Genomic DNA, 12535 nt, shown 5'->3' with positions numbered 1-12535 from the left:
CTTCTTCCGATCAAGACATGCTTAGAGGAACAACGGGGGCTGTACTTAGAGATGACAAAGGAGGATTCATTTGGGGGGGGGGATTTGGAGGATGAATTGGTGTGCAGATGCATTAACAGCTGAAGCCTTGGCTCTGAGATATGGCTTATTACTTGCACAGAAGACGGGATGCAACTGTATCATCGTTAACTCCGACAATATGGAAGTAATTGACATAATGAAGAATGGAGGATATTCAGCGGGAGCGGCAGCGACAGTGTTTGATGATTGTTATTTTATGGCGTGCGATTTTACGCTTATTAGATTTGAACATTGTAATAGGGAAGCAAATAAAGTAGCCGACGAACTTGCTAGGTTAGCTAAATTTTCTAAGACTAGGGACTGGTTTGAGGAGCCTATGAATGAAATTGTAAATCTACTTACTACCGATGTAACTGTTATTTCTAATAAATAAAGGGGATGTTTTGTTTTCGAAAATAAAGTCTATTAGGAGGTCTATTGCACGCAACACGCCTGCTATAACACATGTCTCAATGTTCATGCGAGATCAAGAGCGATATGCAAACCTGAACAACCGTAACTATGATAATGTGGAGGCTGTTGGTATGCTTCACATGAGTACATATGCCATTTTACACCTAGAAACTAGATGACACACGTGCCCTTGGCGCAAAGAACCAAGAAGCAAAGCAACTCATGAACAACACGTTTTATGAATGATCCACAAAGAGCCTGTGGTGCGTGGAGAAATGATGATATCATATGAAAGTTGTTTCACATGACCTGCCTAACTTATCTGTTGCATCTGGCATATAACTCGCTTAACTTACAAAACATTAAAACCTTTTTTAGCCAAACCATAATGGAAATAACTATGCATCGCCGTGTCATTAGTACAAGAACCAAAAACCGAGAAATTAAGCCAGAGCTAGTTGAATGATTCGGTGGGCTTTGGTAATCGTTTCACTTCTGCCGTAGGGCATGGAATTCCTTGTGCATCGCAGCAAACTAGTTCGGATCCCGAAGGGCTGCACGAGCGGAGGAAGGTAGAGGAGACAGTGTCGAGGTTGATGCAGCACACACGTACTCGTCGGAGGTGTAGTGCGTGCTAGGCCGGAACGTCCCAGTGCGAGCCCGGGTGACCACACCAGAGGGGGTTGCGGCACCCTCCTGATGAATCGGAGGGGAGACAGGCGATGATGAAGTCGAGCCAGTCTCATAGGACCCCGAGGTCGAAGCGGCCGAGCCGGAGGGGTCATGCCAGAGGCGTCCAGCGAGGCCGTCGTGGCGGTCGGAGAGGTGGCCGCGTCCGAGGCGGCCGAGCCAGAGCCAGAGGCCTGACTGGAGGAGGTCGCACCCGGGGGCACCGCCAGAGGAGGCGGCCGCGCCAGTGGCGTCCGATGGGACCGCCGAGGTAGAAGGCGTCGGGTTCAGGGGCGAGGCCGAGACGGGACTCGGCGAAGGGGGCGGCCCGCCAAGTGTGGTGGCAGGGGCGGGCCGCGGCCGAGTGCTACGCTAGGGCAGAGGCGCGACGAGAGGAGCCGCGGGTAGCTCGGCGGAGGGTGGTACTTGCTGGAAAGGGAACACCATCTCATCGAAGTACACATGTCGTGATGTATATACACGGTGGGACACTGGATCATAGCACCGGTAACCTTTGGTATTGGGAGGGTAGCCGAGAAAAATGCAAGTGTAACGCCCACGATGCGGCTATATCTCCCACGTGTCGAGGCACGACTTAGAGGCATAACCGCATTGTGGTTTTGTCGCAAGAAGGGTCATCTTCACACAATCCCATGTAATGAACAAGAATGGGATAACGAGAGTTGGCTTACAATCGCCACTTCACACAATACATAAATATAATTCATACATCATCCAAAATCCACACATATAGACCGGCTACGGTCAAAATCCAAATGAAAATAAGATAACCCCAAATGCTAGATCCCCGATCGACCCAACTGGGCTCCACTACTGATCATCAGGAAAAGAAACATAGTAACGACCACGTTCCTCATCGAACTCCCACTTGAGGTCGATTGCGTCATCTGCACTGGCATCGTCGGCACCTGCAACTGTTTTGGTAGAATTTGTGAGTCACGAGGACTCAGCAATCTCACACCCGCGAGATCAAGACTATTTAAGCTTATAGGAAAGGATGGTGTAATGAGGTGGAACTGCAGCAGGCACTAAGCATATATGGTGGCTAGCATACGCAAAAGAGAGCGAGAAGAGAAGCAACGCAACGGTCGAGAAGCTAGGAGTGATCAAGAAGTGATCCTGATCTCCTACTTACGTTCATGCATAACTCAAACCGTGTTCACTTCCCGGACTCCGCCGAGAAGAGACCATCACGGCTACTCACACGGTTGATGTATTTTAATTAAGTCAAGTGACAAGTTCTCTACAACCGGAATTAACAAATTCCCATCTGCCTCATAACCGCGGGCACGGCTTTCGAAAGATAATACCCTACAGGGGTGTCCCAACTTAGCCCATTATAAGCTCTCACGGTCAACGAAGGATAAACCTTCTCCCGGAAAGACCCGATCAGTCTCGGAATCCCGGTTTACAAGACATTTCGACAATGGTAAAACAAGACCAGCAAAGCCGCCCGAATGTGCTGACAAATCCCGATAGGAGCTGCACATATCTCGTTCTCAGGGCACACCGGATGAGCAGTCCGTACAACTAAAACCAATCCTCGAGTTTCCCCAAGGTGGCGCTGCAAAGGGCTCTAGTTTGGACCAGCACTCAGAGGAACACTGGCCCGGGGGTTTAAATAAAGATGACCCTCGGGCTCGCGAAAACCCGGGGGAAAAGGCTTAGGTGGCAAATGGTAAAACCAAGGTTGGGCCTTGCTGGAGGAGTTTTATTCAACGCGAACTGTCAAGGGCGTCCCATAAATCACCCAACCGCGTAAGGAACGCAAAATCAAGGAACATAATACCGGTATGACGGAAACTAGGGCGGCAAGAGTGGAACAAAACACCAGGCATAAGGCCGAGCCTTCCACCCTTTACCAAATATATAGATGCATTAATTAAATAAGAGATATTGTGATATCCCAACATATCCATGTTCCAACATGGAACAAACTTCAGCTTCACCTGCAACTAGCAACGCTATAAGAAGGGCTGAGCAAAAGCGGTAACTTAGCCAAACAACGGTTTGCTAGGAAAGGATGGTTAGAGGCTTGACATGGCAATATGGGAGGCATGATATAGCAAGTGGTAGGTAGCGCAGCATGGCAATAGAAGGAACAACTAGCAAAGCAAAGATAGAAGTGATTTCGAGGGTATGGTCATCTTGCCTGCAAGGTTCTCAGAGTTGTCGAAAGCTTGATCCTCGTAAGCGTACTCAACAGGTTCCTCATTCACGAACTCGTCTCCCGGCTCTACCCAAAACAAGAACACAAGCAACGGAACCACAATCAATCACGGGAAATGCACAAGCAACATGATGCAAAACATGAATGATATGCAAGATATGATATGCGATGCATATGCGTGCTCCGGAAGGAAAAATGATGAACAAGGCAGTAACTTGGCAAACCAAGTATGACACTGGAAAGATGAGATGATTTCGGTCAAAATCAATATAAAGATCACCGGAAACGGATGCACGGTTTGCAAATGACAAGCAAAACAAAAAAGACACGAATCTGCGATTAACAACATGATAGCACTTAGAATGCAACAAGTAACAATGCCACAACACTCCAACGTAGCAACAAAGCATATGGAGGTAATCTACAGGAGATGCTTGACAAAAGATGAACACTGAGCTACGGCACAACATAACAGGCTCAAACAAGCATGGCAAAAGTGCAAAAGATATCAGGTTCACAGACTTGGTGAAATTACTGGACATGCCTGAAACAGCATCGGGTAGCAATGTTCAGAGCACGAAATCAACATGCTACAGGAACTTAACATGGCAAAACAAGGCATGGAAGTATTCTACTAAATGCATATGACAAAAGTCCCTTACTGACCATAAGCCAAAAAGGACCAGAAGATATGATGGCAACCAAGTAAACATAGCAAGTTTCGTTAACAGGTTTCAGACTTAGCAGAAAATAGAGCATGGCGGAAACAATAATATGAAGGCATCTTAGTGAGCTTGATGAACTCATCACAAAGAAATCCATGACAAAACAAGCATACCTACAGAAAGATGGCATGTTTATGAAGCTATCCATGGCAAGAGCAAATACATAGCATGTATGAAAACAACTACAACAAGCTTGGCAAAATTGAATATCATGTAAACAATCTGCCAGAAATATTTTATAGCAAAAGTAGAGCAAGATTGAGTCATGCTATGGCACTCCATAATTGCAAAAAGGGCATGAATGGATCAATTACAACAATATCTACAAAACATCCTTACTGAACATCTCCAAAAGGAGCATAGATCTTTCTGTAGCCACATGAATACATAGCAACAAAATAACAGCAGTCACAGACTTGGTGAAATCACCAAGTCCCTGAAATCAGAAACATTACGGAGCCTAGTTTGCATGCTTGTGCTAGTCACCACAGAGATAAAAAAAATACATGGCATACACCTCTGTAAAGATGGCATGGCATACAACAAAACACATGTAGAGTTTATGCCCATAAGATGCACAGATTAAATGCAACAGAAATAACAAATCCTCAAGTTCTGATAAGTAACAGCAGAAAACAGCAACTAGCACTCTTGCACCAGAGATTTGGGCATCAAGATGGACTCAAATGAACATGATGCAATGAAACAAAATGTAGAGCATCACGAGACGAACATCTCGATATATTACACGCGTGAAACGGAGCTATATGCAGAGAGTTATGATGCGATGAACATGGGCATGTACTGTAAATATCTCAGGACTTTGGATTTTCGGGAGAGGGGAGAGTCAACCTTGGCGTTGACTGGATCGGGATCCAGATCGGCCGAGCTCGCCGGAGGGCTGCCGGAGACGAAGGACGGAGGAGAGGGCCGGCGGCCGACGGGGAAGAAGGGGAGGACGGCGAGGAGGGGCGGCCGGAGTGCCGCGGGTGCCCGCGTGGCGGCGGCGGACGGCGGCCCCGGGCGGCACCGACGACGAGGTGGCGCGGCGGCCGGCGGTGATGGCGCACGGCGGCGGCGGCGAGGCGGCGGCGCGACGACCGAGGCGCGGGCGAGGCGGCGGCGCGCGACGATGGAGGCGACGGGCGCGCGGGCGAGGCACGGGCCCGCGGGGGCCGGACGCGGGCTCTCCGGGCGGCGGCGTACGGGCGGCGGCGGGCTGCCACGTGGCAGGCGCGGACTGGCTGCGGAACGGCAGTGGAGAAACGTCCGGCGCCAGGCGGACGTGTCCGGCGTGCGGAAGGAGAGGGTTAGGGTTTTGGACTGCGGGAGTGTAACGCCCACGATGCGGCTATATCTCCCACGTGTCGAGGCACGACTTAGAGGCATAACCGCATAGTGGTTTTGTCGTAAGAAGGGTCATCTTCACACAATCCCTTGTAATGAATAAGGATGGGATAAAGAGTGGGCTTACAATCGCCACTTCACACAATACATAAATATATCTCATACATCATCCAAAATACAAGCATATAGACCGACTACGGTCAAGATCCAAATGAAAATAAGACAACCCCAAATGCTAGATCCCTGTTGAGGATATAGACCTTAGAGTCACCCGCCAGGAGGGGCCGGGTTACTCATATGGTCATTGCCAGAAGCCCGGTGCCAAGCTTGAAGACGGTGGGCCAAAGATGGGCTTAAGACCCGGATATGGCTTAAGGCCCGTAGTTACAATCATTATCCTGGTGGAACTTGTAGTGTAAGGCAAGAATAGTTGAGAGTCCGAGCCGGACATTCTTATGAGCCGGCCGGGACTCTGAGAGTTGCAGGGCGTCAGCCTCTCTATATAAAGGGGCGATCCGGCAGCGGTTTAGGGCAGAGAACAATCTGATCGAAAGCCAGGCATAGCGGTTTAGCTCCCTGGTTATCGAAACCCTAATCAATACCACCTCAAACTGGACGTAGGCTTTTACCTTCACCGTAAGGGGCTGAACCAGTATAAACCCTTGTGTTCCTTGTCCCGCTTAACCCCTTCAAGCTTCCTAGTAGCGATGGCTCCACGACTAAGTCCTAGCTCGAGGACATCTGCCGTGACAATTCCACGACAGTTGGCGCCCACCGTGGGGCCAGCGCACGGTGGATTTGAGTTCTTGAAGGGCAGCTTTGAAGGGCTCAAGGGATACGCTATGGGCCGGATGACCAAGAGTCGTGGCGGCAAGCTCTACATCGACGATGCAAACTGGGGCCCCGACGCCGGCTCAATTGAGTACGGGTACCGGGTCCCCTTCGGCGGAACTCATGTTTTCATTGGCAAGATTGGTGAGCCGGGCCCTGAGCCGGATCTCTGCGCCGATCTCATCGAGGTGGCTCAGCGTGCACGACCCGCCCGGGCCCGGCCTGCCTTAAGGCATGCTTTTGTGGGGTGTATCCACGGAGGACTCTCTAATCGATCTGGATCTGGTGATGAGACGGCCGCCGGCTCTGACGGCGAGTCGGCCACCAATGAGTCAAACTCGTTGTATCAACTTCAAGATGGCAGGCTCATGGGTTATTCCGATGGTGACAGTATTCCGGACCTATTTGAGCCGCCGAGCCGGGTGGGAATCTTTATGGCCGGTGCACAGCCTATTCAGAACCCCGCGGTTGGAGCGGGAAACCCGGTGCCATCCCCGGCTCAGGTACTGATGGATCTCACGGACAAGATGACGGCCCTATTAACCGCCACGGTTGACCCGGCGGATCAAGCTCAGCATGATGCGGAAGTGGCGCAATTAAAATTGGATCTAGTGAAAGCTAAGGAGGACCTTGCTGCGGAAGGGATCAGGATGGCTGCGGAGAGGGCGGCTCTCGATGCCCAAACTCAGTTGATCCAGGCGCAGTCTTTCCAACTCACGATGGATCAGAACGCGTCCAATGAGGTCATGAGAAGGAGGCATCAAAAGACCCAATCTCGGCTCCCGCCGGTTTACGATCCACGCAACCTCTTCAACACGCCAGGTGCAGGGTCTAGTAACCCGCCAGGGGTCATAGCGCCCGGGTCTGGAACCCCTATTCAGCCACGAGTGATGGGGCCTCCCCAGGTGCCCCCTGCCCCGCCTCAGTATGTGCCAACACCCCCGGGTCATTATAATAACCCGCTGGAGAACATGGTCGCTGCGGCTGCACGGCTGGCGGCTCTCCCAGTTGACGGCGACTCTCCGACGGCTATTGAAACCCGCCGGGTCAGGGAACTCCTTCAGACGGCACTGGCGCAGCAAGAGGCGTACTCCTACAGCCGGGATAGGATCCACTCGACCCCTCGTCCGAGCCCGAGTTACAGCAGGCACATGGTCTCAGCGACCGGCTCAAGTAACGTCCGACGCCATGACCCGCCCCCTGGCCATGGCCCGGCTCACAACGGAGCCTTTCACGCAGCAGACCAGGACAGAGCGCGGCAAGAGGCGGAGCAGGTGCCTCAGCTGACGGCTTACCAGACCCCCCCGGCTTATCCGATGACTTCCGTCGACGTAGGTATCCCTACCAGGACTGGGGGTGTCCCTTGTTTAGTACCAGCTATCCGCAATGAGCGTCTACCCAAGGACTTCAAAGGCCCTAGGAAGGTGCCTAATTACACGGCAGACTTACAGCCTACAGCCTGGATCGAGAGTTATGAGATGGCGATGGAGCTACTGGAGGTCAGTGAGGCGGCCATGGCTAAGTACTTCACCATGATGTTGGATGGGACAGCTCGCACTTGGTTAAAAGGGCTACCACCGAATTCCATCGGGTCTTGGGCTGAGCTGAAAACCCGGTTCATCCAAAACTTCAAAGATACCTATAGGCAGTCTATGTCAATTGTGGATTTGACTAACTGTAAGCAGCAGGAGGGTGAGTCTACGACACATTGGGTTCGCCGGGTTAAGGAGATCATACACTCGTCATACAAGATGGATGCCGGCTCAGCAGTTTTAATGCTGGAGCAGAATTGTCGTTTTGTGCCCCTGAAGATGAAACTTGGGCGGCTTAAGCGCGACTGCAGTGATATGGGTACACTAATGGCGGCTCTTGTCAAGTACGCCGATTCTGATGGTACCAAGGATCCCCCTTCAGATGATGAAAGGGCAGAGAACAATCTGATCGAAAGCCAGGCATAGCGGTTTAGCTCCCTGGTTATCGAAACCCTAATCAATACCACCTCAAACTGGACGTAGGCTTTTACCTTCACCGTAAGGGGCTGAACCAGTATAAACCCTTGTGTTCCTTGTCCCGCTTAACCCCTTCAAGCTTCCTAGTAGCGATGGCTCCACGACTAAGTCCTAGCTCGAGGACATCTGCCGTGACAATTCCACGACAGTTGGCGCCCACCGTGGGGCTCGAACCCACGACCACAAGGTTAAGAGCAAGGGTCCTCAGCATAACCCGGGGAACCAAGGAGGAGGCAAGCGCAAGGCTGATGGCAGCCTAGAGTTTGTAGCCAACGCCAGCACACAAGGTAATAACCAGCGACGCAAGGGGAGGCCCCCTCCCCGAGGCGGCGGGTCAGGCCCGACGCTGGAGCAGCTATTGAATGAGCCTTGTCCAAGGCATGGCTCTAGAGAGAAGCCAGCGACTCATCTATGGAAGGACTGTGCAATCATGAAGGCCTTTAAGAACTACAATGGCCCGGGCGGCGGCTCAGGCGCTGGCGGCTTTCATGGCCCGGGCGGCGGCTCAAATTCTAACCCTCAGAACGGTCAAGGGGGCTTTAATCAGCAGTCTGGCCAGGGTCATCAACAGCAGCAGGGAGGTTATCAGACCAATCCAAAGCAGCTTAGCGGTGGGCAGTATCATGTGTTTACCACCAGCCTGTGCAAGCGAGATCAGAAGCTTCATAAGAGGGCTGTGAACGCTGTTGAGCCGGCGGTTCCACGCTACTTGCGGTGGTCAGAGCAACCTATAGTGTGGAGTAGGGAGGATCACCCTCCCCGAGTTGATAATCCGGGTCACTTGGCTCTGGTGGTGGCTCCTCAGGTGGGAGGATATAAGTTCACTAAAGTGCTCATGGATGGAGGCAGCAGCATCAACATCCTCTACTATGAGACTTTTCGCCGTATGGGATTGGTTGATAAGAACCTCAGCCAGTCAAACACTATCTTCCATGGTGTGGTACCTGGTAAGTCGGCTTATCCAGTCGGCAAGATCGAGTTGGAAGTGGCCTTTGGAGATGAGAACAACTACAGGGTGGAGAAATTGACCTTTGAGGTGGTCAAGATAAGAAGTCCGTACCATGCTATTTTTGGGCGGCCGGCTTACGCCAAGTTCATGGCACGGCCATGTTATGTTTACTTGCAGCTCAAGATGCCGGGTCATAATGGGACCATTACGGTTCACGGCAGCCGGAAGGTGGCCTTGGAATGTGAAGAAGGTGATGCAGCTTATGCAGAATCTGTTTGTGCAACAGAGGAGTTGAAGTTTTACAAAGACAACGTTGACCCAACAGATATGACCTCTCTGAAAAAGCCGACTATGGAGCATGAGCCGGCAATGAAATTTAAGTCGGCTGATGAGACTACACTTGTCGATTTCATTCCAGGAGATTCATCTCAGCAGTTTAGCATCAGCGCCAACCTGGATCCAAAATAGGAAAGCACGCTCATCGAGTTCATCCGTGAGAATAGGGACATCTTCGCATGGAAACCTTCTGACATGCCAGGTGTACCTAGAGAACTCGCTGAGCACACTCTCAATGTTGATCCGAAATTTAAGCCGGTCAGGCAGTTCCTTCGGCGGTTCAATGAGGAGAGGCGGAAAGCTATTGGTGAACAGGTGGCCCGGCTCTTGGCGGCCGGGTTTATTGTTGAAGTCTTCCACCCAGAATGGTTAGCTAACCCGGTGCTCGTACTCAAGAAGAATGGCACTTGGCGGATGTGTGTGGACTACACGGACTTAAATAAAGCATGTCCGGCTGATCCTTTTGCCCTTCCCCGTATTGATCAAATTATTGATGCTACGGCCGGTTGTGCGCGCTTAAGTTTCCTGGATGCTTATTCCGGATATCATCAGATTAAAATGGCAGTTAAGGACCAGGAGAAGACGGCGTTCATCACTCCCTTTGGAGCCTTCTGCTATGTATCCATGCCCTTTGGACTCAAGTGTGCACAGGCGACTTATCAGCGTTGCGTGCAGAACTGTCTTCATAAACAGATTGGGTGTAATGTTCATGCTTATGTGGACGACATTGTGGTTAAATCCATAAAGGAGGAAACCCTGATAGATGATTTGAGAGAAACCTTTGATAATCTCCGGGTCTACAAGATGATGCTTAACCCAGCCAAGTGTGTCTTTGGTGTTCCTGCAGGCAAACTCTTGGGTTTTTTGGTTTCTGACAGAGGCATTGAAGCTAACCCGGAGAAGATCAAGGCCATCACCTCCCTGGCTAAGCCGGCGTGTATAAACGATGTTCAGCGCTTGGCGGGTCGCATCGCTGCTTTAAGCCGGTTTATAAGCCGTTTGGGTGAGAAGGCCATGCCATTATATCAGTTGATGAAGAAAACTGATAACTTTGTCTGGAATGATGCAGCTAATACTGCCTTTGAAGATTTGAAGAAGCAGCTGGCAGAGCCTCCAGTCCTTGCTGCTCCGGTTGATAAGGAGCCCTTAGTGTTATATGTGGCGGCGAACACACGAGCCGTCAGTGTGGCTATGGTGGTGGAGCGCAAGGAGGAGGGTAAGGAGCATCCGGTTCAGCGGCCGGTTTATTATGTCAGCGAAGTGCTCATTGAGTCCAAGCAGCGGTATCCGCATTGGCAGAAGCTTGTGTATGGTGTGTTTATGGCGAGCCGGAAACTTAAGCATTATTTTCAGGGTCATCCCATCACCGTAGTCAGTTCTGCCCCTCTTGGTGACATCATTCAAAACAGAGAGGCCACAGGGAGAGTAGCTAAGTGGGCCATAGAGCTCAGACCTCATGGTCTCAAATACGTGCCACGCACTGCTGTTAAATCTCAGGCCTTGGTGGATTTCATCAATGACTGGACAGAGTCACAGGTGCCCGAGCAGAAGCCGGATAACACATATTGGACTATCCACTTTGATGGGTCCAGGCAGTTGGAGGGCTCGGGGGCTGGAGTCGTGTTGGCTTCCCCTAAAGGTGACAAGTTCCATTATGTGCTACAGTTGCTGTTTCCTTGCATTAACAACGCGGCTGAGTACGAGGTCTTGCTCCATGGTCTTCGGATGGCTAAAGAGATGAGCTTAAGCCGGGTAAGGTGCTTCGGCGACTCAGACTTGGTGGCTCAACAAGTATCAGGAAAGTGGGATTCCAAGGACCCTCTCATGGCGGCTTATCGCCGCGAGGTTGATGCCATTGCTGGGCACTTTCAGGGTTACCAAGTGGAGCACATCGATCGCAGGAAGAACGAGGCGGCGGATGCTTTAAGCCGGCTGGGCTCTCAGCAAAAGCCGGTGCCGCCTAACACTTTCCTGGATGTCCTGTATAGCCCTTCTGTTAAGTTGCCTACAGAGGAAGACTTGGCTGTCCCTGACCCGGAGGCACGACTGGTGGCGGCTCTCCATATCATACCAGACTGGACAATGCCATAGTTGGCTTACATGACCCGGGGCGAGTTGCCGGAGGATGAAACTTTGGCCAGGCAAATAACCCGGCGGGCTAAGTCAATGATTGTTATCAATGGGGAGTTGCATCACTGCAGTGTTACGGGAGCGTTTCAGCGTTGTGTTTCCCCTGAGGAAGGTCAAGAAATCTTGCGTGAGATCCATGAAGGGGATTGTGGCCATCATGCCGGCTCAAAGTCTCTTGTGGCCAAGGCTTTTCGTCATGGTTTTTATTGGTTGACGGCTCATGCTGATGCAGATGACTTGGTCAGTAAGTGCGATGGTTGCCAAAGGTTCTCGCGACGGGCTCATGTACCGGCTCAAGAGCTGAGGATGATCCCAATTACTTGGCCCTTTGCAGTCTGGGGGCTTGATATGGTTGGGCCTTTTAAAAGGTCCAAGGATAAGAAGACTCACCTCTTGGTGGCAGTTGACAAATTCACAAAGTGGGTGGAAGCTGAGCCAGTTAGCAAGTGCGATGCAGCCACGGCGGTTCAATTTATGAAAAAGGTGATTTTTCGCTTTGGTTTTCCGTACAGCATTATCACTGACAATGGCACCAATCTTTCCAAAGGCGCCATGGAAGAGTTTTGTCAACGAGAGCATATCCGACTTGATGTTTCCTCAGTGGCTCATCCTCAATCCAATGGTCAAGCTGAGAGAGCTAATCAGGAGATTCTGAAGGGCATCAAGCCCCGACTTCTGGTCCCTTTGCAACGGACGCCGGGTTGTTGGGTGGAGGAGTTGCCCTCCGTGTTATGGAGCATCAACACTACTCCTAACAGGTCTACAGGTTTTACACCTTTCTTCATGGTTTATGGGGCAGAAGCAGTCCTCCCCAGTGACATCCGTCATGACTCACCTCGAGTGGCGGCTTACGTTGAGGCGGATAATGAGCAGG

Source organism: Aegilops tauschii, chromosome 4 (assembly GCF_002575655.3).
Source record: "Aegilops tauschii subsp. strangulata cultivar AL8/78 chromosome 4, Aet v6.0, whole genome shotgun sequence".
Taxonomy (NCBI): Eukaryota; Viridiplantae; Streptophyta; class Magnoliopsida; order Poales; family Poaceae; genus Aegilops; species Aegilops tauschii.
Note: the sequence above shows the minus strand (reverse complement) of the source record.